Below are 19,839 nucleotides of genomic sequence, written 5' to 3'. Positions count from 1 at the left end.
AACTACACTCAGGTCAGCGTAAGTTGCCTTTTTCACTGTGCTGCACGGGCATGCACGTGTAGATGGGTGCCTATGCCATGCAGTGATTTTGGTTACTCCACAGTAAATGAGCATGGGTAGACACGCCCAGCACTTAACACCAAGGCTAGCCAGGGCCCTTCTGATCGCGTGTTCTGACTCAGAGCACAGCACGGATCCTTCCCCAAGAATTTCTGGATAAACTCATAAGCTTTATTATGTGTCTTTAAAAAGGAAGCTATTAGTGTTTCCAGTTATTTGTTCCAATAATTAATCACACTTGTGGTTAAATATCTGCATTATTTTCCTACTCTGGACTGATCTAGCTTCAGCTTCCAGCCTTTGTGTCTTAATTTTCCTTTTCTTCCTCTTGATTATAGCGTTATATACCAATGGAGAGATGGGGTCATCACCAAGAAGGACTATGTTACAGTCGCCCGAGGATGTAGGGGGGCAGTCAGGAGGGCCAAGGCAGAGATGGAGATAGGACTAGCTTCCCGGATTAAGGACAATAAGAAGTCCTTCTTCAAATACATAGTGGGTAAAAAGAGGGTCCCGGGTAATGTGGGGCCCCTGCAGGACACGATGGGCAACTTAGTCATCACGCCAGATGACAAAGCTAACATATTTAATGATTTCTTTGCCTCTGTCTTCCTAAATAGGGACCAGTTCAGCCACCTCCCTGCTGGGCCCCCCTCGGGCCCCGAGAGAGACACGCCTGGGCCAGGGGTTAGCGAGGAGTTAGTGAGGGTACTTCTGGAGAGGCTGGACGTGTTCAAGTCCGCTGGTCCGGATGATCTTCACCCTAGGGTTCTACAGGAACTGGCCGACGTCATTGCGGGACCCCTGGCGCGGCTCTATGAGCACTCGTGGTGCTCTGGCGAGGTGCCGGAGGACTGGAAGAGGGCCAATGTGGTCCCTATCTTCAAAAAGGGAAAAAAAGAGGACCCGGGAAATTACAGGCCAGTTAGTCTTACCTCAATCCCGGGTAAGCTCTTTGAAAAAATTATCCTGGCACACATCCAGGAGGGCCTTGCGGGGGAATGCATGCTCAGGGGCAACCAACATGGGTTCATCAGTGGCAGGTCTTGTCAGACCAACCTGGTGGCCTTTTACGATCAGGTCACCAAATCATTAGACGCAGGGGTTGCTGTGGATGTAGTCTTTTTGGACTTCCGGAAGGCTTTCGACACTGTCTCTCACCCTGTCCTCATCAAAAAGCTGGGAGACTGTGGTGTCGATGCCCACACGGTCAAATGGGTCGCCAACTGGCTGGAGGGCCGCACCCAGAGGGTGGTAGTGGATGGGTTCTTCTCGACCTGGAAGGACGTGGGCAGTGGGGTTCCGCAGGGCTCGGTCCTCGGGCCCGCACTGTTCAACATCTTCATCAGTGACTTGGATGAGGGGGTAGAAAGCACCCTGTTCAAGTTTGCTGATGACACTAAGATGTGGGGGGATGTGGGTGCACTAGAAGGGTGCAATAGGCTGCAAGCTGACCTTGACAGGTTGCAACGGTGGGCGGATGAGAATAGGATGGGGTTTAACACTGATAAGTGCAAGGTGTTGCACATGGGGAGGAAGAACCGGCACCACACTTACAGGTTGGGGAACTCCCCTCTTGCCAGCACGGAGACGGAAAAGGATCTTGGAGTCGTCATTGACTCCACGATGAACATGGGCCGGCAGTGTGGGGAGGCAGTCAAGAAGGCCAACCGTACCCTGTCATGCATCCACAGATGCATCTCGAGCAGGTCCAGGGAGGTGATCCTCCCCCTCTATGCGGCACTGGTCAGGCCGCAGCTGGAGTACTGCGTCCAGTTCTGGGCGCCACACTTCAAGAGGGACGTGGACGATATGGAAAGAGTTCAGAGGAGGGCCACTCGTATGATCAGGGGTCAGCAGGGCAGGCCTTATGAGGAGAGGCTACGGGACCTGAACCTGTTTAGCCTCCACAAGAGAAGGTTAAGGGGGGACCTTGTGGCCTGCTACAAACTGGTCAGGGGGGATCAGCAGGTATTGGGGGAGTCCCTGTTCCCCCGTGCGCTGCCAGGAGTGACCAGGAATAATGGTCATAAGCTGGCGGAGGGTAAATTTAGATTAGATATTAGGAGGCGCTACTTCACAGTCAGGGCAGCTAGGGCCTGGAACCGGCTTCCAGGGGAAGTGGTGCAGGCTCCTAGCCTGGGGATTTTTAAAAGGAAGTTAGATGAGCACCTTGCCGGGGTCATCTGACCCCGGTGCTCTTTCCTGCTCAGGCAGGGGGTCGGACTAGATGATCTACCTAGGTCCCTTCCGACTCTAGCTACTATGAAACTATGAAACTATCTCTTCCCCAGGTACTTCTAAACCATAATCAAGCCACCACTTGACCTTGTTTTGCAGAAACTAAATACATTGGAGCTTCTCTAGTCTTTCCCAAATCAGGATGGTTTTCCAGACCCCAAATCCTTCTTGTAGATCTTTTCTGATGTCTTTCCAAAATGTCAGCATCTGTATGGACACTGGCACTGGACTTTCCACTCCACCCATCATCTCATTATAGATGTTATCATCTATAGAAGTAATGCTTCCTCCCTGCTTCTAGTTGGAATTCTTCTGCTAATAAAACCAGGGATTGCATTCACCCTCTCCATTATGGTATTAGACTGCAAGTTCAAACTCACTTGGTTCTCTATCACGGCACTTACATCCTTTGCAGATATACTGCTTGCCATTATATTGGCCCCCATCTTAGAACATGACTTATGTTCTTCATCCTTAAAATGCATAACACAGCTCTGGGCTGTATTAAAAATAAGTTTCTCAAATAAGCACATCTTGCTGAGCAATTCAAGCTGGTCTAGACAAATTTGTCTTCATCATTACCTTCTCAATGTTGACATTATACTTCAGTATCATCAAATCATAGAAAATGAGGGTGTGAAGGAACCTCAGGAGGTCACATCTAGTCCAACCCCCTGCCCAAAGCAGGACCAGCCCCAACTACATCATCCCAGCCAGGGCTTTGTCTACCCAGGTCTTAAAAATCTCCAGGGATGGGGAGTCCATCACCTCTCTGGGTAACCTGCTCCAGTGCTTTACTATCTTCCTAACATCTAACCTCAACTTCTCTTGCTGCAACTTGAGCCCATTGCTCCTTATTCTGTCATCTGTCCCACTGAGAACAGTCCAGCTCCATCCTTTTTTCAACCTCCCTTCAGGTAGTTGAAGGCTGCTATTAAATCCCACCTCTGTCTTCTTTTCTCTAAACTAAATAAGTCCAGTTCCCTCAGCCTCTCCTCACAAGTCATGTCCCCCAGCCCTCACCATTTTTACTGTCCTCCACTAGAGTCTCTCCAATTTTTCCACATCCTTTCTGTAGTGGGGGGCCCAAAACTGAACACAGTACTTCAGATATGGCCTCACTAGTGCTGAATAGAGGGGAATTATCATTTCTTCCTTTGACCTGCTGGCAACACACCTACCAATACAGCCCAGGATGCCATTAGCCTTCTTGGCAACAAGGGCACACTGTTGGCTCATATTCAGCTTATTGTCCACTGTCACCCCCAGGTCCTTTTCTGCAGAGCTGCTGACCGGCCAGTCACCCCCAGCCTGTCCCAGTGCATGGGATTGCTCTGTCTTATGTGCAGGACCTTGCACTTGTCCTTGTTGAACCTCATGAGATTCCTTTTGGCCCAATCCTCCAATATGTCAAGGTCACTCTGAATCCTAGCCCTACCCTCCAGAGTATCTACTGCTCCCCACAGCTTGGTGTCATCTGCAAACTTGCTGAGGGTGCACCCTGTGTCATCTTCCAGGTCATTCAAACCCGGCCCCAGGACTGACCCCTGGGGCACTTCATACCGGCTACCAACTAGACATCAAGCCATTGATTATTACCCTCTGAGCCCGATACTTCAGTCAGTTTTCTATCCACCTTACAGTCTATTAATCCAGCCCACACTTCCTTAGCTTGCCTGCAAGAATGTTGTGGGAGACCATATCAAAAGCCTCACTAAACTGAAGGTATACCATATCCACTGGTCTTCTCACATCCACAGAGCCAGTCACTCCATCATAGAAGGCAATCAGGTTGGTCAGGCATGACTTGCCCCTGGTGAACCCATGCTGACTGTTCCTAATCACCTTCTTCTCCTCCAAGTGCTTAGAAATGGATTCCTTGAGGATCTGCTTCATGGTTTTTCCAGGGACTGAGGTGAGGCTGACAGGTCTGTAGATCCCTGGATCCTTCCTCCTTCCCTTTCTTAAAGATGGGCACTACGTTTGCCCCTTTCCAATCATCTGGGACAGGTGTGGTAAATTATTTCAGATGGAGGTCTGCTTACCGAGTTTTGGCAAGCTGTTGAGGGCTGCTGGGGTAGTCCCGTCCCTTGACAGATGCCCTGCCCCCCATAACCATCTTGTGATCGGAAGTCCCACCCCCCCAACCCCAACCTTTGCCACCAGAAGTCCCTCCCCTTGCTCCCAGAAGTACTCCTTTCAGCAAGGGGTTTTGCCATCTCAGAACCAGAAAAATACCAAATTATATTCTAAAAAGTGAATAAACATCTGCAATATTCATTGATTTTATTTCAATTTTTTTTTTTGTCCTGATTTACATGTGGTTGTGTAGTGTACATAGAGGTGATTGCACAATAACTTAAAATGAAGTCTTACTCTTGTATGTTGTGGGGGGAATTGGAGGGTGTATAGGTTTGTGGGGAGCTGTGGGTGTGGCGGGCCAGTAGGGGGCATTCCTGCATTAAGCCACCCACCTCCTTGAACCTGACCACCTTCCAGGCTCCGAGTGCCTCCCTAGGGGTGCCTTATGTCCAGCCGACCTCCTTCCTGAAGCACACTCGCTAGCCTGGGGGTAACATAGCTGCCACCACCCTGAGAAGGGACTCACTCTTAGCCCTGTGTCCTCGGGGAACACAGGCCTAAAGTTGACCCAGATGCTCAACCCAGTACAGGCACTCGGGGCACTTCCCCAAGTCGGAGGCAAAATGGAAAGTTTTCCTTAGTCCACAGACCTAAGGGGTCTCTTGGGCATAATTTAGACCCACTCCTCAATAAGTCTCCCACACTGGTCACAAAGGAGAACTTTATTGATTACAGGGGTAGGGTGAAAATAGGGTACAAGGTTTAGCAATATCCTAGAAATCCTAAAGAGCAAACCTTTGCTCTTTAGGAGCAAAGAGGTAGCCTTTTGATCATGCATCTGAGTTACTGCCAGCTAGATATCTAATCAGCTCTCCAGTAGCTTACTCACAAGCATCTTCCAAAGGCAGGTGAAGTTTCCCTCTGAAGGCAGGCTGTTTGTAGCCCGTGAGTTTTGGGGGAGAGAGCCAGTTTCAGATGGTAAAGCTCCTCTGAATCCCCTGCATGGCTGCTGCTCCCCCTCTCCTGGGCAGTCTTAACTTATATAGCCCCTGTGACCTCATTCACCTGGTCCAGTGGAGGCCAGCTCTGGTTGGCTGTCGGCCAACCAATTTGAAATACACCACTAGTTGCCGGGCAGACTCCAGCCCATGAGGTAGATGCCCCTCACCCAGGTACCCGATACCAGTCACGTAGGCAGAGGGAGCAGGTTTCCCCCCTCCCTCAGGAATGTAGCCAGCTCAGGTGACCTAAAGAGATAGGGTAAGAGTGTGTCGCCTCTGCTGGTCATAGCACAGAGATTTAATTACATTATCACAGGGCAGAGATTTTGGGGAGAAACCAAGGTGGCTTTCTGCCACAGTGGGTATGTGGGTATGTCAGGTGTGGGAGAGGGTGTGTCTGTGGGGAGTGGATAGGTGTGGGAGGTGTGGGGTGAAGGAGCATGTGGGTGTCTATGTGGATATGTGGGGTGTGGGTAGCTATGGGGTTTGTGGGGAAAAGTGCATGTGGGGGAGGGTGGGCTGGATATGTGACGGGGTGTGGGAGTCTGCTCATATGACAGTGCAAGGTGCATATGTATGGTGAAGTGTGCATGTGGGACTCACCCTGCAATCACACACACACACAGAGCCCTCCTGCTCCTGGCTGTGGGGTACCAGCATGAGCCCCGTGCTCCCATGGTCTGACGATGCCGCCAGGAGCCATGTGGTGCTGAAGCAGTGTGAAGGCAGACAAGCAGGGAGATGGCTGAGGGTGGGGCAGGGCTCGGCTGCTGGATCCTCCTGCCCCAGGCTCCTGTCATCTTTGACAGGTATCTGCGGGAGATAAATATTTTCTAAATTTGGGGGGGGCCCATGGGCTGGATAGAATGGCCTGGTGGGCCAAATCCAGCCTTTGGGCCTTATTTTGCCTGCCCCTGATCTGGGACATCTCCTAATCGCCATGAGTTTTCAAAGAAAAAAAGAGGACCCGGGAAATTACAGGCCAGTTAGTCTTACCTCAATCCCGGGTAAGCTCTTTGAAAAAATTATCCTGGCACACATCCAGGAGGGCCTTGCAGGGGAATGCATGCTCAGGGGCAACCAACATGGGTTCATCAGTGGCAGGTCTTGTCAGACCAACCTGGTGGCCTTTTACGATCAGGTCACCAAATCATTAGACGCAGGGGTTGCTGTGGATGTAGTCTTTCTGGTCTACCGGAAGGCTTTCGACACTGTCCCTCACCCTGTCCTCATCAAAAAGCTGGGAGGCTGTGGTGTCGATGCCCACACGGTCAAATGGGTCGCCAACTGGTTGGAGGGCCGCACCCAGAGGGTGGTAGTGGATGGGTTCTTCTCGACCTGGAAGGACGTGGGCAGTGGGGTCCCGCAGGGCTCGGTCCTCGGGCCCGCACTGTTCAACATCTTCATCAGTGACTTGGATGAGGGGGTAGAAAGCACCCTGTTCAAGTTTGCTGATGACACTAAGATGTGGGGGGATGTGGGTGCACTAGAAGGGTGCAATAGGCTGCAAGCTGACCTTGACAGGTTGCAACGGTGGGCGGATGAGAATAGGATGGGGTTTAACACTGATAAGTGCAAGGTGTTGCACATGGGGAGGAAGAACCGGCACCACACTTACAGGTTGGGGAACTCCCCTCTTGCCAGCACGGAGACGGAAAAGGATCTTGGAGTCGTCATTGACTCCACGATGAACATGGGCCGGCAGTGTGGGGAGGCAGTCAAGAAGGCCAACCGTACCCTGTCATGCATCCACAGATGCATCTCGAGCAGGTCCAGGGAGGTGATCCTCCCCCTCTATGCGGCACTGGTCAGGCCGCAGCTGGAGTACTGCGTCCAGTTCTGGGTGCCACACTTCAAGAGGGACGTGGACGATATGGAAAGAGTTCAGAGGAGGGCCACTCGTATGATCAGGGGTCAGCAGGGCAGGCCTTATGAGGAGAGGCTACGGGACCTGAACCTGTTTAGCCTCCACAAGAGAAGGTTAAGGGGGGACCTTGTGGCCTGCTACAAACTGGTCAGGGGGGATCAGCAGGTATTGGGGGAGTCCCTGTTCCCCCGTGCGCTGCCAGGAGTGACCAGGAATAATGGTCATAAGCTGGCGGAGGGTAAATTTAGATTAGATATTAGGAGGCGCTACTTCACAGTCAGGGCAGCTAGGGCCTGGAACCGGCTTCCAGGGGAAGTGGTGCAGGCTCCTAGCCTGGGGATTTTTAAAAGGAAGTTAGATGAGCACCTTGCCGGGGTCATCTGACCCCGGTGCTCTTTCCTGCTCAGGCAGGGGGTCGGACTAGATGATCTACCTAGGTCCCTTCCGACTCTAGCTACTATGAAACTATGAAACTATCTCTTCCCCAGGTACTTCTAAACCATAATCAAGCCACCACTTGACCTTGTTTTGCAGAAACTAAATACATTGGAGCTTCTCTAGTCTTTCCCAAATCAGGATGGTTTTCCAGACCCCAAATCCTTCTTGTAGATCTTTTCTGATGTCTTTCCAAAATGTCAGCATCTGTATGGACACTGGCACTGGACTTTCCACTCCACCCATCATCTCATTATAGATGTTATCATCTATAGAAGTAATGCTTCCTCCCTGCTTCTAGTTGGAATTCTTCTGCTAATAAAACCAGGGATTGCATTCACCCTCTCCATTATGGTATTAGACTGCAAGTTCAAACTCACTTGGTTCTCTATCACGGCACTTACATCCTTTGCAGATATACTGCTTGCCATTATATTGGCCCCCATCTTAGAACATGACTTATGTTCTTCATCCTTAAAATGCATAACACAGCTCTGGGCTGTATTAAAAATAAGTTTCTCAAATAAGCACATCTTGCTGAGCAATTCAAGCTGGTCTAGACAAATTTGTCTTCATCATTACCTTCTCAATGTTGACATTATACTTCAGTATCATCAAATCATAGAAAATGAGGGTGTGAAGGAACCTCAGGAGGTCACATCTAGTCCAACCCCCTGCCCAAAGCAGGACCAGCCCCAACTACATCATCCCAGCCAGGGCTTTGTCTACCCAGGTCTTAAAAATCTCCAGGGATGGGGAGTCCATCACCTCTCTGGGTAACCTGCTCCAGTGCTTTACTATCTTCCTAACATCTAACCTCAACTTCTCTTGCTGCAACTTGAGCCCATTGCTCCTTATTCTGTCATCTGTCCCACTGAGAACAGTCCAGCTCCATCCTTTTTTCAACCTCCCTTCAGGTAGTTGAAGGCTGCTATTAAATCCCACCTCTGTCTTCTTTTCTCTAAACTAAATAAGTCCAGTTCCCTCAGCCTCTCCTCACAAGTCATGTCCCCCAGCCCTCACCATTTTTACTGTCCTCCACTAGAGTCTCTCCAATTTTTCCACATCCTTTCTGTAGTGGGGGGCCCAAAACTGAACACAGTACTTCAGATATGGCCTCACTAGTGCTGAATAGAGGGGAATTATCATTTCTTCCTTTGACCTGCTGGCAACACACCTACCAATACAGCCCAGGATGCCATTAGCCTTCTTGGCAACAAGGGCACACTGTTGGCTCATATTCAGCTTATTGTCCACTGTCACCCCCAGGTCCTTTTCTGCAGAGCTGCTGACCGGCCAGTCACCCCCAGCCTGTCCCAGTGCATGGGATTGCTCTGTCTTATGTGCAGGACCTTGCACTTGTCCTTGTTGAACCTCATGAGATTCCTTTTGGCCCAATCCTCCAATATGTCAAGGTCACTCTGAATCCTAGCCCTACCCTCCAGAGTATCTACTGCTCCCCACAGCTTGGTGTCATCTGCAAACTTGCTGAGGGTGCACCCTGTGTCATCTTCCAGGTCATTCAAACCCGGCCCCAGGACTGACCCCTGGGGCACTTCATACCGGCTACCAACTAGACATCAAGCCATTGATTATTACCCTCTGAGCCCGATACTTCAGTCAGTTTTCTATCCACCTTACAGTCTATTAATCCAGCCCACACTTCCTTAGCTTGCCTGCAAGAATGTTGTGGGAGACCATATCAAAAGCCTCACTAAACTGAAGGTATACCATATCCACTGGTCTTCTCACATCCACAGAGCCAGTCACTCCATCATAGAAGGCAATCAGGTTGGTCAGGCATGACTTGCCCCTGGTGAACCCATGCTGACTGTTCCTAATCACCTTCTTCTCCTCCAAGTGCTTAGAAATGGATTCCTTGAGGATCTGCTTCATGGTTTTTCCAGGGACTGAGGTGAGGCTGACAGGTCTGTAGATCCCTGGATCCTTCCTCCTTCCCTTTCTTAAAGATGGGCACTACGTTTGCCCCTTTCCAATCATCTGGGACAGGTGTGGTAAATTATTTCAGATGGAGGTCTGCTTACCGAGTTTTGGCAAGCTGTTGAGGGCTGCTGGGGTAGTCCCGTCCCTTGACAGATGCCCTGCCCCCCATAACCATCTTGTGATCGGAAGTCCCACCCCCCCAACCCCAACCTTTGCCACCAGAAGTCCCTCCCCTTGCTCCCAGAAGTACTCCTTTCAGCAAGGGGTTTTGCCATCTCAGAACCAGAAAAATACCAAATTATATTCTAAAAAGTGAATAAACATCTGCAATATTCATTGATTTTATTTCAATTTTTTTTTTTGTCCTGATTTACATGTGGTTGTGTAGTGTACATAGAGGTGATTGCACAATAACTTAAAATGAAGTCTTACTCTTGTATGTTGTGGGGGGAATTGGAGGGTGTATAGGTTTGTGGGGAGCTGTGGGTGTGGCGGGCCAGTAGGGGGCATTCCTGCATTAAGCCACCCACCTCCTTGAACCTGACCACCTTCCAGGCTCCGAGTGCCTCCCTAGGGGTGCCTTATGTCCAGCCGACCTCCTTCCTGAAGCACACTCGCTAGCCTGGGGGTAACATAGCTGCCACCACCCTGAGAAGGGACTCACTCTTAGCCCTGTGTCCTCGGGGAACACAGGCCTAAAGTTGACCCAGATGCTCAACCCAGTACAGGCACTCGGGGCACTTCCCCAAGTCGGAGGCAAAATGGAAAGTTTTCCTTAGTCCACAGACCTAAGGGGTCTCTTGGGCATAATTTAGACCCACTCCTCAATAAGTCTCCCACACTGGTCACAAAGGAGAACTTTATTGATTACAGGGGTAGGGTGAAAATAGGGTACAAGGTTTAGCAATATCCTAGAAATCCTAAAGAGCAAACCTTTGCTCTTTAGGAGCAAAGAGGTAGCCTTTTGATCATGCATCTGAGTTACTGCCAGCTAGATATCTAATCAGCTCTCCAGTAGCTTACTCACAAGCATCTTCCAAAGGCAGGTGAAGTTTCCCTCTGAAGGCAGGCTGTTTGTAGCCCGTGAGTTTTGGGGGAGAGAGCCAGTTTCAGATGGTAAAGCTCCTCTGAATCCCCTGCATGGCTGCTGCTCCCCCTCTCCTGGGCAGTCTTAACTTATATAGCCCCTGTGACCTCATTCACCTGGTCCAGTGGAGGCCAGCTCTGGTTGGCTGTCGGCCAACCAATTTGAAATACACCACTAGTTGCCGGGCAGACTCCAGCCCATGAGGTAGATGCCCCTCACCCAGGTACCCGATACCAGTCACGTAGGCAGAGGGAGCAGGTTTCCCCCCTCCCTCAGGAATGTAGCCAGCTCAGGTGACCTAAAGAGATAGGGTAAGAGTGTGTCGCCTCTGCTGGTCATAGCACAGAGATTTAATTACATTATCACAGGGCAGAGATTTTGGGGAGAAACCAAGGTGGCTTTCTGCCACAGTGGGTATGTGGGTATGTCAGGTGTGGGAGAGGGTGTGTCTGTGGGGAGTGGATAGGTGTGGGAGGTGTGGGGTGAAGGAGCATGTGGGTGTCTATGTGGATATGTGGGGTGTGGGTAGCTATGGGGTTTGTGGGGAAAAGTGCATGTGGGGGAGGGTGGGCTGGATATGTGACGGGGTGTGGGAGTCTGCTCATATGACAGTGCAAGGTGCATATGTATGGTGAAGTGTGCATGTGGGACTCACCCTGCAATCACACACACACACAGAGCCCTCCTGCTCCTGGCTGTGGGGTACCAGCATGAGCCCCGTGCTCCCATGGTCTGACGATGCCGCCAGGAGCCATGTGGTGCTGAAGCAGTGTGAAGGCAGACAAGCAGGGAGATGGCTGAGGGTGGGGCAGGGCTCGGCTGCTGGATCCTCCTGCCCCAGGCTCCTGTCATCTTTGACAGGTATCTGCGGGAGATAAATATTTTCTAAATTTGGGGGGGGCCCATGGGCTGGATAGAATGGCCTGGTGGGCCAAATCCAGCCTTTGGGCCTTATTTTGCCTGCCCCTGATCTGGGACATCTCCTAATCGCCATGAGTTTTCAAAGAAAAAAAGAGGACCCGGGAAATTACAGGCCAGTTAGTCTTACCTCAATCCCGGGTAAGCTCTTTGAAAAAATTATCCTGGCACACATCCAGGAGGGCCTTGCAGGGGAATGCATGCTCAGGGGCAACCAACATGGGTTCATCAGTGGCAGGTCTTGTCAGACCAACCTGGTGGCCTTTTACGATCAGGTCACCAAATCATTAGACGCAGGGGTTGCTGTGGATGTAGTCTTTCTGGTCTTCCGGAAGGCTTTCGACACTGTCCCTCACCCTGTCCTCATCAAAAAGCTGGGAGGCTGTGGTGTCGATGCCCACACGGTCAAATGGGTCGCCAACTGGTTGGAGGGCCGCACCCAGAGGGTGGTAGTGGATGGGTTCTTCTCGACCTGGAAGGACGTGGGCAGTGGGGTCCCGCAGGGCTCGGTCCTCGGGCCCGCACTGTTCAACATCTTCATCAGTGACTTGGATGAGGGGGTAGAAAGCACCCTGTTCAAGTTTGCTGATGACACTAAGATGTGGGGGGATGTGGGTGCACTAGAAGGGTGCAATAGGCTACAAGCTGACCTTGACAGGTTGCAACGGTGGGCGGATGAGAATAGGATGGGGTTTAACACTGATAAGTGCAAGGTGTTGCACATGGGGAGGAAGAACCGGCACCACACTTACAGGTTGGGGAACTCCCCTCTTGCCAGCACGGAGACGGAAAAGGATCTTGGAGTCGTCATTGACTCCACGATGAACATGGGCCGGCAGTGTGGGGAGGCAGTCAAGAAGGCCAACCGTACCCTGTCATGCATCCACAGATGCATCTCGAGCAGGTCCAGGGAGGTGACCCTCCCCCTCTATGCGGCACTGGTCAGGCCGCAGCTGGAGTACTGCGTCCAGTTCTGGGCGCCACACTTCAAGAGGGACGTGGACGATATGGAAAGAGTCCAGAGGAGGGCCACTCGTATGATCAGGGGTCAGCAGGGCAGGCCTTATGAGGAGAGGCTACGGGACCTGAACCTGTTTAGCCTCCACAAGAGAAGGTTAAGGGGGGACCTTGTGGCCTGCTACAAACTGGTCAGGGGGGATCAGCAGGTATTGGGGGAGTCCCTGTTCCCCCGTGCGCTGCCAGGAGTGACCAGGAATAACGGTCACAAGCTGGCGGAGGGTAAGTTTAGATTAGATATTAGGAGGCGCTACTTCACAGTCAGGGCGGCTAGGGCCTGGAACCGGCTTCCAGGGGAAGTGGTGCAGGCTCCTAGCCTGGGGATTTTTAAAAGGAAGTTAGATGAGCACCTTGCCGGGGTCATCTGACCCCGGGGCTCTTTCCTGCCAAGGCAGGGGGTCGGACTAGATGATCTACCTAGGTCCCTTCCGACTCTAGCTACTATGAAACTATGAAACTATGATGGCCTGTGGCTCTGTAATCCCATCAGCCAACTCTTTTAGCATCCTCAGGTGCTTCCCATCTGGCCCCATTGACCTGTGCACATCCATCTTTTCTAAATAGTCCTTAACATGTTCTTTCACCACTGAGACTACTCACCTCCTCCCCAAACCGTGCTGCCCAGTGCAGTAGTCTGGGAGCTGAACTTGTCTGTGAAGACTGAGGCAAAAAAGGCATCGAGCACTTCAGCCTTTTCTGCATCCTCTGTCACAAGGGTGCCTCCCCCATTCAGCAAGGGACCCCCACTTTCCCTGATCCTCCTCCTGCTACCAACACACTTGTAGAAACCTTTCTTGTTCCTCTTCACATCCCTTGCTAGCTGCACCTCCAATTGCGCTTTGGCCTTCCTGACTTCATCCCTGCATGCCCCAGCAATGCTCTTGTACTCCTCCCTAGTTATTTGTTCAAGTTTGCACTTACTTCCTTTTTGTGATTTATTTACTGAAGAGTTTCCTGCTAAGCCAAGCTGGTTTTCTGCCATACTTGCTAATTTTCCTGCACATCGGGATGGTTTGTTCCTGCGCTCTCAGTAAGGCTTCTCTGAAGTACGTCCAGCTTTCCTGGACTCTTCTCCCCTTCAGACTGGCTTCCCACAGGAACCTGCCCATGAGTTCCCTGAGAGAATCCAAGTCTGCTTTTCTGAAGTCCAGGGTCTATTTCATTATAACACTCATTTTAAATTGATACCTGATTTCTCTTAGGGCTCAGCGAGTTTCGTTATAACACTTGCGGTTGCCATCTTGGGTCATTAAAAACATTTGTGGTCACCATCTTGGATCGTCAAATACTCTCCATTTCACTTACTGCTTGTTTCACTTAATGCTTTTCTTTTAGGAACCAATTAAGAGCGCTAAGCAGGGGTTACCTCTGTGTGTGTGTGTGTGTGTGTGTATTTAGTCACTAACCAATGTTATTGTATTATCCTTTATGCTAACTTTTATAGTAAAACTGGTAGTAACTGGGTATATTTTCCTTCTCTACTTCTCCATCCCCACTTGCTCTGCAGCAATACTTCTTTTACCTAAGCTAAAGATCCCTGTGAAGCCCAAAAAAATACTGTGGAGTCCACTTATCAAGAGGCTAAAGACTGGGACGTGCTGAGTTTGAAACACATAAGGGGATCAGCTTGACCCAGGCTGATTGACCCAGTTTGGCTCAGTTTATTGTTGCTCCGATGAACTGATTCTCGGCATATGAGGTATCAGCCTGTGCATGCTGATCAACCCTGCCAGGTCAGGTGTGTCACATTAAACTGTGTGTGTGTGTGATTGATTTGGTGACTGGAGGAACCCAGCCCCATTGAAACTGAGTCCTGCAAGATAGCTCCATTGGGGGTGAGAACTTGCAGAAGGGAGATATACAGCTCTGCATAGAAACACAAGTAACACAAGCAGCACATTGATAGTATTACCAAGACCCTAGAACCATATCCCTAATAAATGAGCACATCCCAAAGTAATGGGCAAATCTGGTAACAGTTCAAGGCATCAAAATAGGATTTCTTGAAGCCTGGCTTTCATATGGGGGTCCTTACAGTGCGTCAGCTATCGTCCACGTGGCATCTGGCGGTGGCTGGTCTGGGTCATTCCATATGTCCCCATTCCAGTGATCCCAGGTCCCTTCTTTGAATTTTGCCAGAGCCACCTTTTCCATTTCTGCCCCAACACTCTGGGTGTTATGTTAATATTTGGAGTGTGTTGCCGTCTTTCAAGATTTACACTGGGTGGGGGAGGTCGGCATTTTGGCTTATTGCAAAGTTTCAACAACTGCTTTTCATATTTTGTCCTGTTCCCACCCTTGTAATATCGTGTGTCTGCACAGCTTGCCACCCTACCAGCAGGCCTTGAGATCCCCCAGTGCTCCACTGCCTATGTTATTTCTTCTGGCTCCTTTTCTTTTTTCTCTCACCTACTCTGCTAACTTTGTGCAATGCTGCTTCACCCACTGGGGAGCCACCCCCGTTCTCTGCAGCATCCTACGGTTTTTACTTTTACTAATTTTTAAAGCTGCTACTTCTGTCTCAGTTACCCCTTTCTCTTCTTTTAAACTCATATGGACCGCCTTTCTCCATTTCCCAGCATGTCCATATGACGCCCAGCCTGTCCGAGGGAATTATAAGGGAGGGAAGTGGGGGGGAATCCCCTAGCTCGTAATTCTCTGCCATCCCAGATTGTGACCCTAGGTGAGGGCAGTCCGCCACTTACCAAATCAGGCATCGGGGTCACCATTGTCATTTGGGGTTATCAGAGCTGTCGTTGCTGTTGTCCTCGTCGGGTGTTAGTGATGTGCTGTCAGTGATACAATCTCAGGAACTGCAGTGCCGACAAAATTGAAACCCAGAGATCCCAACACTAATCTTGTCTTAAAAAACAACCGTGGGCTTGGTTCAGTGGCAAAGATTTGGCCAGGTTTATTGCCTCCAAGCACAGCCCTAAAACGTTGTGGACTAACAAGTACATCAGACGAGGAGCTAAGACATTTCTACCTATGACAAGGTAGTCGGCACAACACCATGCAGGCTCCCCAAAGCCACAGCAGTTTCCCTGCTTTCCATTTCTCCTTTTATACATGGATCAAAACAAATGATGTATTGCATCCCACCTGTACCTTGAACCTCTCAAACCATCCTGCACGGTGGGCTTGAGTCACATTCAGACCTAGGTGTTCCCGTTCCAGCCTTGTCATCCTGATACTGGGGTATCCTGTGTCATGAACCATCATCTCTCCCTCCCATCTCTTGGACATCTGGCCCACATGCCAAGTTTTCTCCATATGAGGAGTTCATGCATTGGTCTGGTTTGCTGGTGAGGCCTCATCTGGCCAATGCTTTAGCAAAGCCTTTGTGTGAACAACATATATTGATCAATGCTCCAGTGAGCTCTATACTGGATACTTCTCCCTTTTCTCTCCCCTGCAGTTGTGGATGAAGCCCTGAATGGAGATTTTAGAGACATGGGTTTGGGTCTGAACACAGCCCCTGGCTTTTTATGGGATCTTGGTCAAGTCACTTAACCTCCCTGCACCTCACTCTCTAGCCCCTGGAAAATGAGGAAATAGAGCTTCTTTTCATCCTTTTCTGTGTAGACCAGTCAGGCTGTAAGCAAGGGCAGTTTCTGACAGCGATGATGTGCAGGTATTGTAAGTGGGTATCTAAGCCTTGTTGCTGCTGTTGCTCATGTGAGGCCTTGCCCACCTAGCTTGCACAAAACAAGAGTCTGGCCCCACAGTTCAGGGAATACAATGATGATTTAAAGATATGTTTTCCCTTTGCCTTCATGGGTATTGTTTAAAGTGCTAGGAAAGTCACTGGGAACCAGGCCCACTGCTGACACTGTGTGAGTGACCACACACATAACACACATGCAAAACCCTGTAGAAGTAATTGGCTTACTTGACTAGAAAAACAGACAAAGACCAGAAGTACTGACACTGCTTAATTCAAATGTTCTGAGATAAGGAATCCGCATTCCTGCATTCCTTGGGTTATCTTGATATCTTGCCCTGTATGCCTTGGGATAGCCCTATGCATAAATAATTGTTTAAGTAAACAACCTAAGTTTCTGTGTAATTTACTATTGTTTTGTTTCTCCAAGATGTATCCTTTTATCTCTTCCTCTGTCTTTAGTATAAATACGCTTGTAACCTTAGAGAGTCTGAGAAATCCTTTGAAACAGACAAGTGGGTGATTCCCCTTGCTGTATGAAATCCTCTCTGTGATCACAGTATAGCCTTAAATAAAAAAAAAAGCTGGCTCTGTCAGTTCTGATTCAACCACAACGCGAAGTTTGATTTCTTCCACAACCCCAAAAGGAATCATGGATGACGATACAAAGCTAAATCTCACCATTGCAGAGTGTTGTGAATCTGTTGGCAAACCAAATCTGCAGTCCTGGCCAGCAAGTTCTGCTGAGGTCATGGATGCAGACAACAGGAAAGGAAGGGAAACTGCCTAACAAATACTGAGATGATTTGCAGGTCTCTGCACTCCAGCTGGACAAGCCTGAGGATGTTTTTCAGGAAACATTTCATGTGGACCTGGGAACAGAGCAGGAAGATGGGCAGAAAGGAAGTCTGTTTTGGGAGGGTATCAAGGATATGTTCATACTATTTTTGTGACCAGAGGTAGGTACAGACAGTCAAAAAGCCTGAGGCTGAATCAATTCAGTCTTTGCAGATTAGTCTAAAATGCACAGATTAAATTGAAACAGAAGTGAACAGACATTTACTTTTGATTCAGAAAATGCAGCTACATGCCTGCAGTGACTCAGGTCAGAAGCTGGGGGGCACTAGAGCACAGCTTTCTGGCTGTGTGTTCACTTCCTGTACCTGCTGCCCCCAAGGTCTCTGGAATTTGCAGTCCAGACTCACAGTAGCAAGACTCTGCAGGGTTGCTCATCACTTCTTCTTCCTACTTCCAGGTGCCTCTGGGATTTGTAGCCCACAGTTGCAGCCAGCAGTAAGTTTGAGCAGGGGAAAGGTTGTTTAACCCCTGGCCCTGGCCCCAGACCCCAGCCAGGGTTTGCCTGGTGGGGGAAATCCTTCCCCTGTAAACTGGGCTACATCCCCAGCCAGGCTTGCCCCCTCCCCCCACAGCTTGTCAGCTGGCCCTCACTGCCCCAGCTAGGGAGCAGAGGGGTGAGGCCAGCTCTCCTCTCTGGAGCAGACAGCTCAGCCCAGGGCTGCAAAGCATGCTGGGATGCTGGGGGACTGTGATTTAACTTGATCCAGGAAGGGGTCTGGGACAGAAGTTTCATAAAATGGTTTGGCTCAAATTGGTTAAGCCTGATACTGCATTCAACCAGGTTTATCTTAAACCAGTTTCACCCATTTTGAAACTGATTTATGTGCTCTGAACTGACGTTCTGCTATGGGCTTAAACTAGTTTCTGGTCACTTAAACTGGTTTATGTGTAACTTCTGTCCCCAGCCCCGATGTTTGAATCAAGTTGCTCTGTAGGGGGAAGGGGCTAGGTCTGGGTCCTCTCACCTCACACAGCAAGCTGGAGAGCAGCAGCCATAGTTAGCACAGGAGCAAAGGGTGGAGCATTCTTGATGCTAAATGACCTCCAGGACAGTTGACGGTGCTCCAAGATCAGGCCCCAAGTTCCTTCTTCTTGGCTTTCAGAAGGGGACTGACTGGCTGACTTGCTCCCAAGAGGCCAGCAGGTGGATGCCTGAGTACCCGTGGGTCCTAACACTTCTCACTCACCTGCATCAGACAAGGTTCAGCATGTGAGATGCCAGCTGCTCCCGGCCCACAGCTGGCTCTTTCCAGCATCTGTGACTCACCACATTACAGCGAAATCAAGGAACGGAGATGACTCAATTTCACTTTAAACATGCTGATGCATGTGACAGAGGAACTGAAATCAGTGATGCTGGAGACCAAAGGATTTGTTCACATTGCTACGCATCGCAGACCCACGTGCCCACTGGCCTTCAGATCTGGCTGTATAGGAAATGTTAAGAGTCTTGGAGGAAAGGGCCATCAGTAGCTATTGAGCTTGGGAGTGAGGGGCACGGCCTCTGAATCAGAACTTCCCAGACCTCCTTAAAATGCCGGAGGCTGCAAGTGAGAGAGGAGGTGTGGAAAAAACCCGAGCTCACTGTCCCTCTCAGCATCCACTCTCTGCCACGTGTAACACAGGAGACTCAGCAAAATGGACCCATGGCAGGGGTGGGCAATTGTTTCAGCTGGCGGGCCACTTAATGAGTTTTGGTGAGCCGTCGAGGGCAGCACGCATAAAATCTTTCAGAAGATACTGTTTTAACAAATTATAGATAAAAAAAAAAAATCAGACGCTAAAAATCAAACAACTACTATACCCTATTTTAATTTTATTTCAAAAAATAAAAATATTGTCCTGCTAGCGGTGTTTTGGAGTAGTGCACGCAGCTTCCTGGCAGGGCTGCTCCTGGTGCCTGCCTGGCTGGGTGTGTGGTTCCTGGCACACATCCCCACAGCTGCCACCACTTCACCACACTACCTGCCTCCCCGAGCAGTGCAGCGGGGCAGGAGGAGGGGGAAAAGAAGGAGCTGCTGGACAAGGGGAGCTGAGCAGTACCCAGGTGGCTGCAGCTGCCCCAGGAGGAGCCCCACCAGGGAGCTGTGCACACTGGCTGGGGCTGGATATAGGGCTGAGGCCATCGGCGGATGTGGGTGGGAGTGTGGGGTGGGGTGGGCTGCCCCGGTGGGAGCAGGTGGCGCATGGCCCCATGAAGAGCCCTGGGAGGGCAGCCACAGGTGGGATACAATCAGCTGGTGGGCACCCGCTTGCAGGCGCGAGCCCCTCATTTGCTGGGCTGGATCCTGCCTGCAGGCCATATTTTGCCCAGTCCTGACCTGTGGTCTGACCCAGCATATGGCAATTTCTATCGTAGCCCAGGTGGTACGCAGCTAGTCCCCCACTCCAGTTAAAGGGGTGTTAGAGGGTGTGAGCGTGCTGTGGGAGTGCGACTGCCTAGCTTTAAGCCAGCTCACCTCCCTCCCCTACAGAGGAGAGCAGAGACCAGGGACACCCAGTGCTGTTTAACTATTTGCAGATTTAATTTACAGTGCAGTGTCAATACATTTCTAAAATACATATATATATACTGTTTATAGGTGTAAGTTTACTAAGACAGTAAGTCTTATTAAACGTACACCCAGGCAATCTCAGCTGAGTATGGCGGACGAAGGCAGTATAT

Source organism: Crocodylus siamensis, chromosome 5 (assembly GCF_052110815.1).
Source record: "Crocodylus siamensis isolate JL-2025a chromosome 5, ASM5211081v1, whole genome shotgun sequence".
In the NCBI taxonomy this organism is placed as follows: domain Eukaryota; kingdom Metazoa; phylum Chordata; order Crocodylia; family Crocodylidae; genus Crocodylus; species Crocodylus siamensis.
This window is presented reverse-complemented; position numbering follows the sequence as displayed.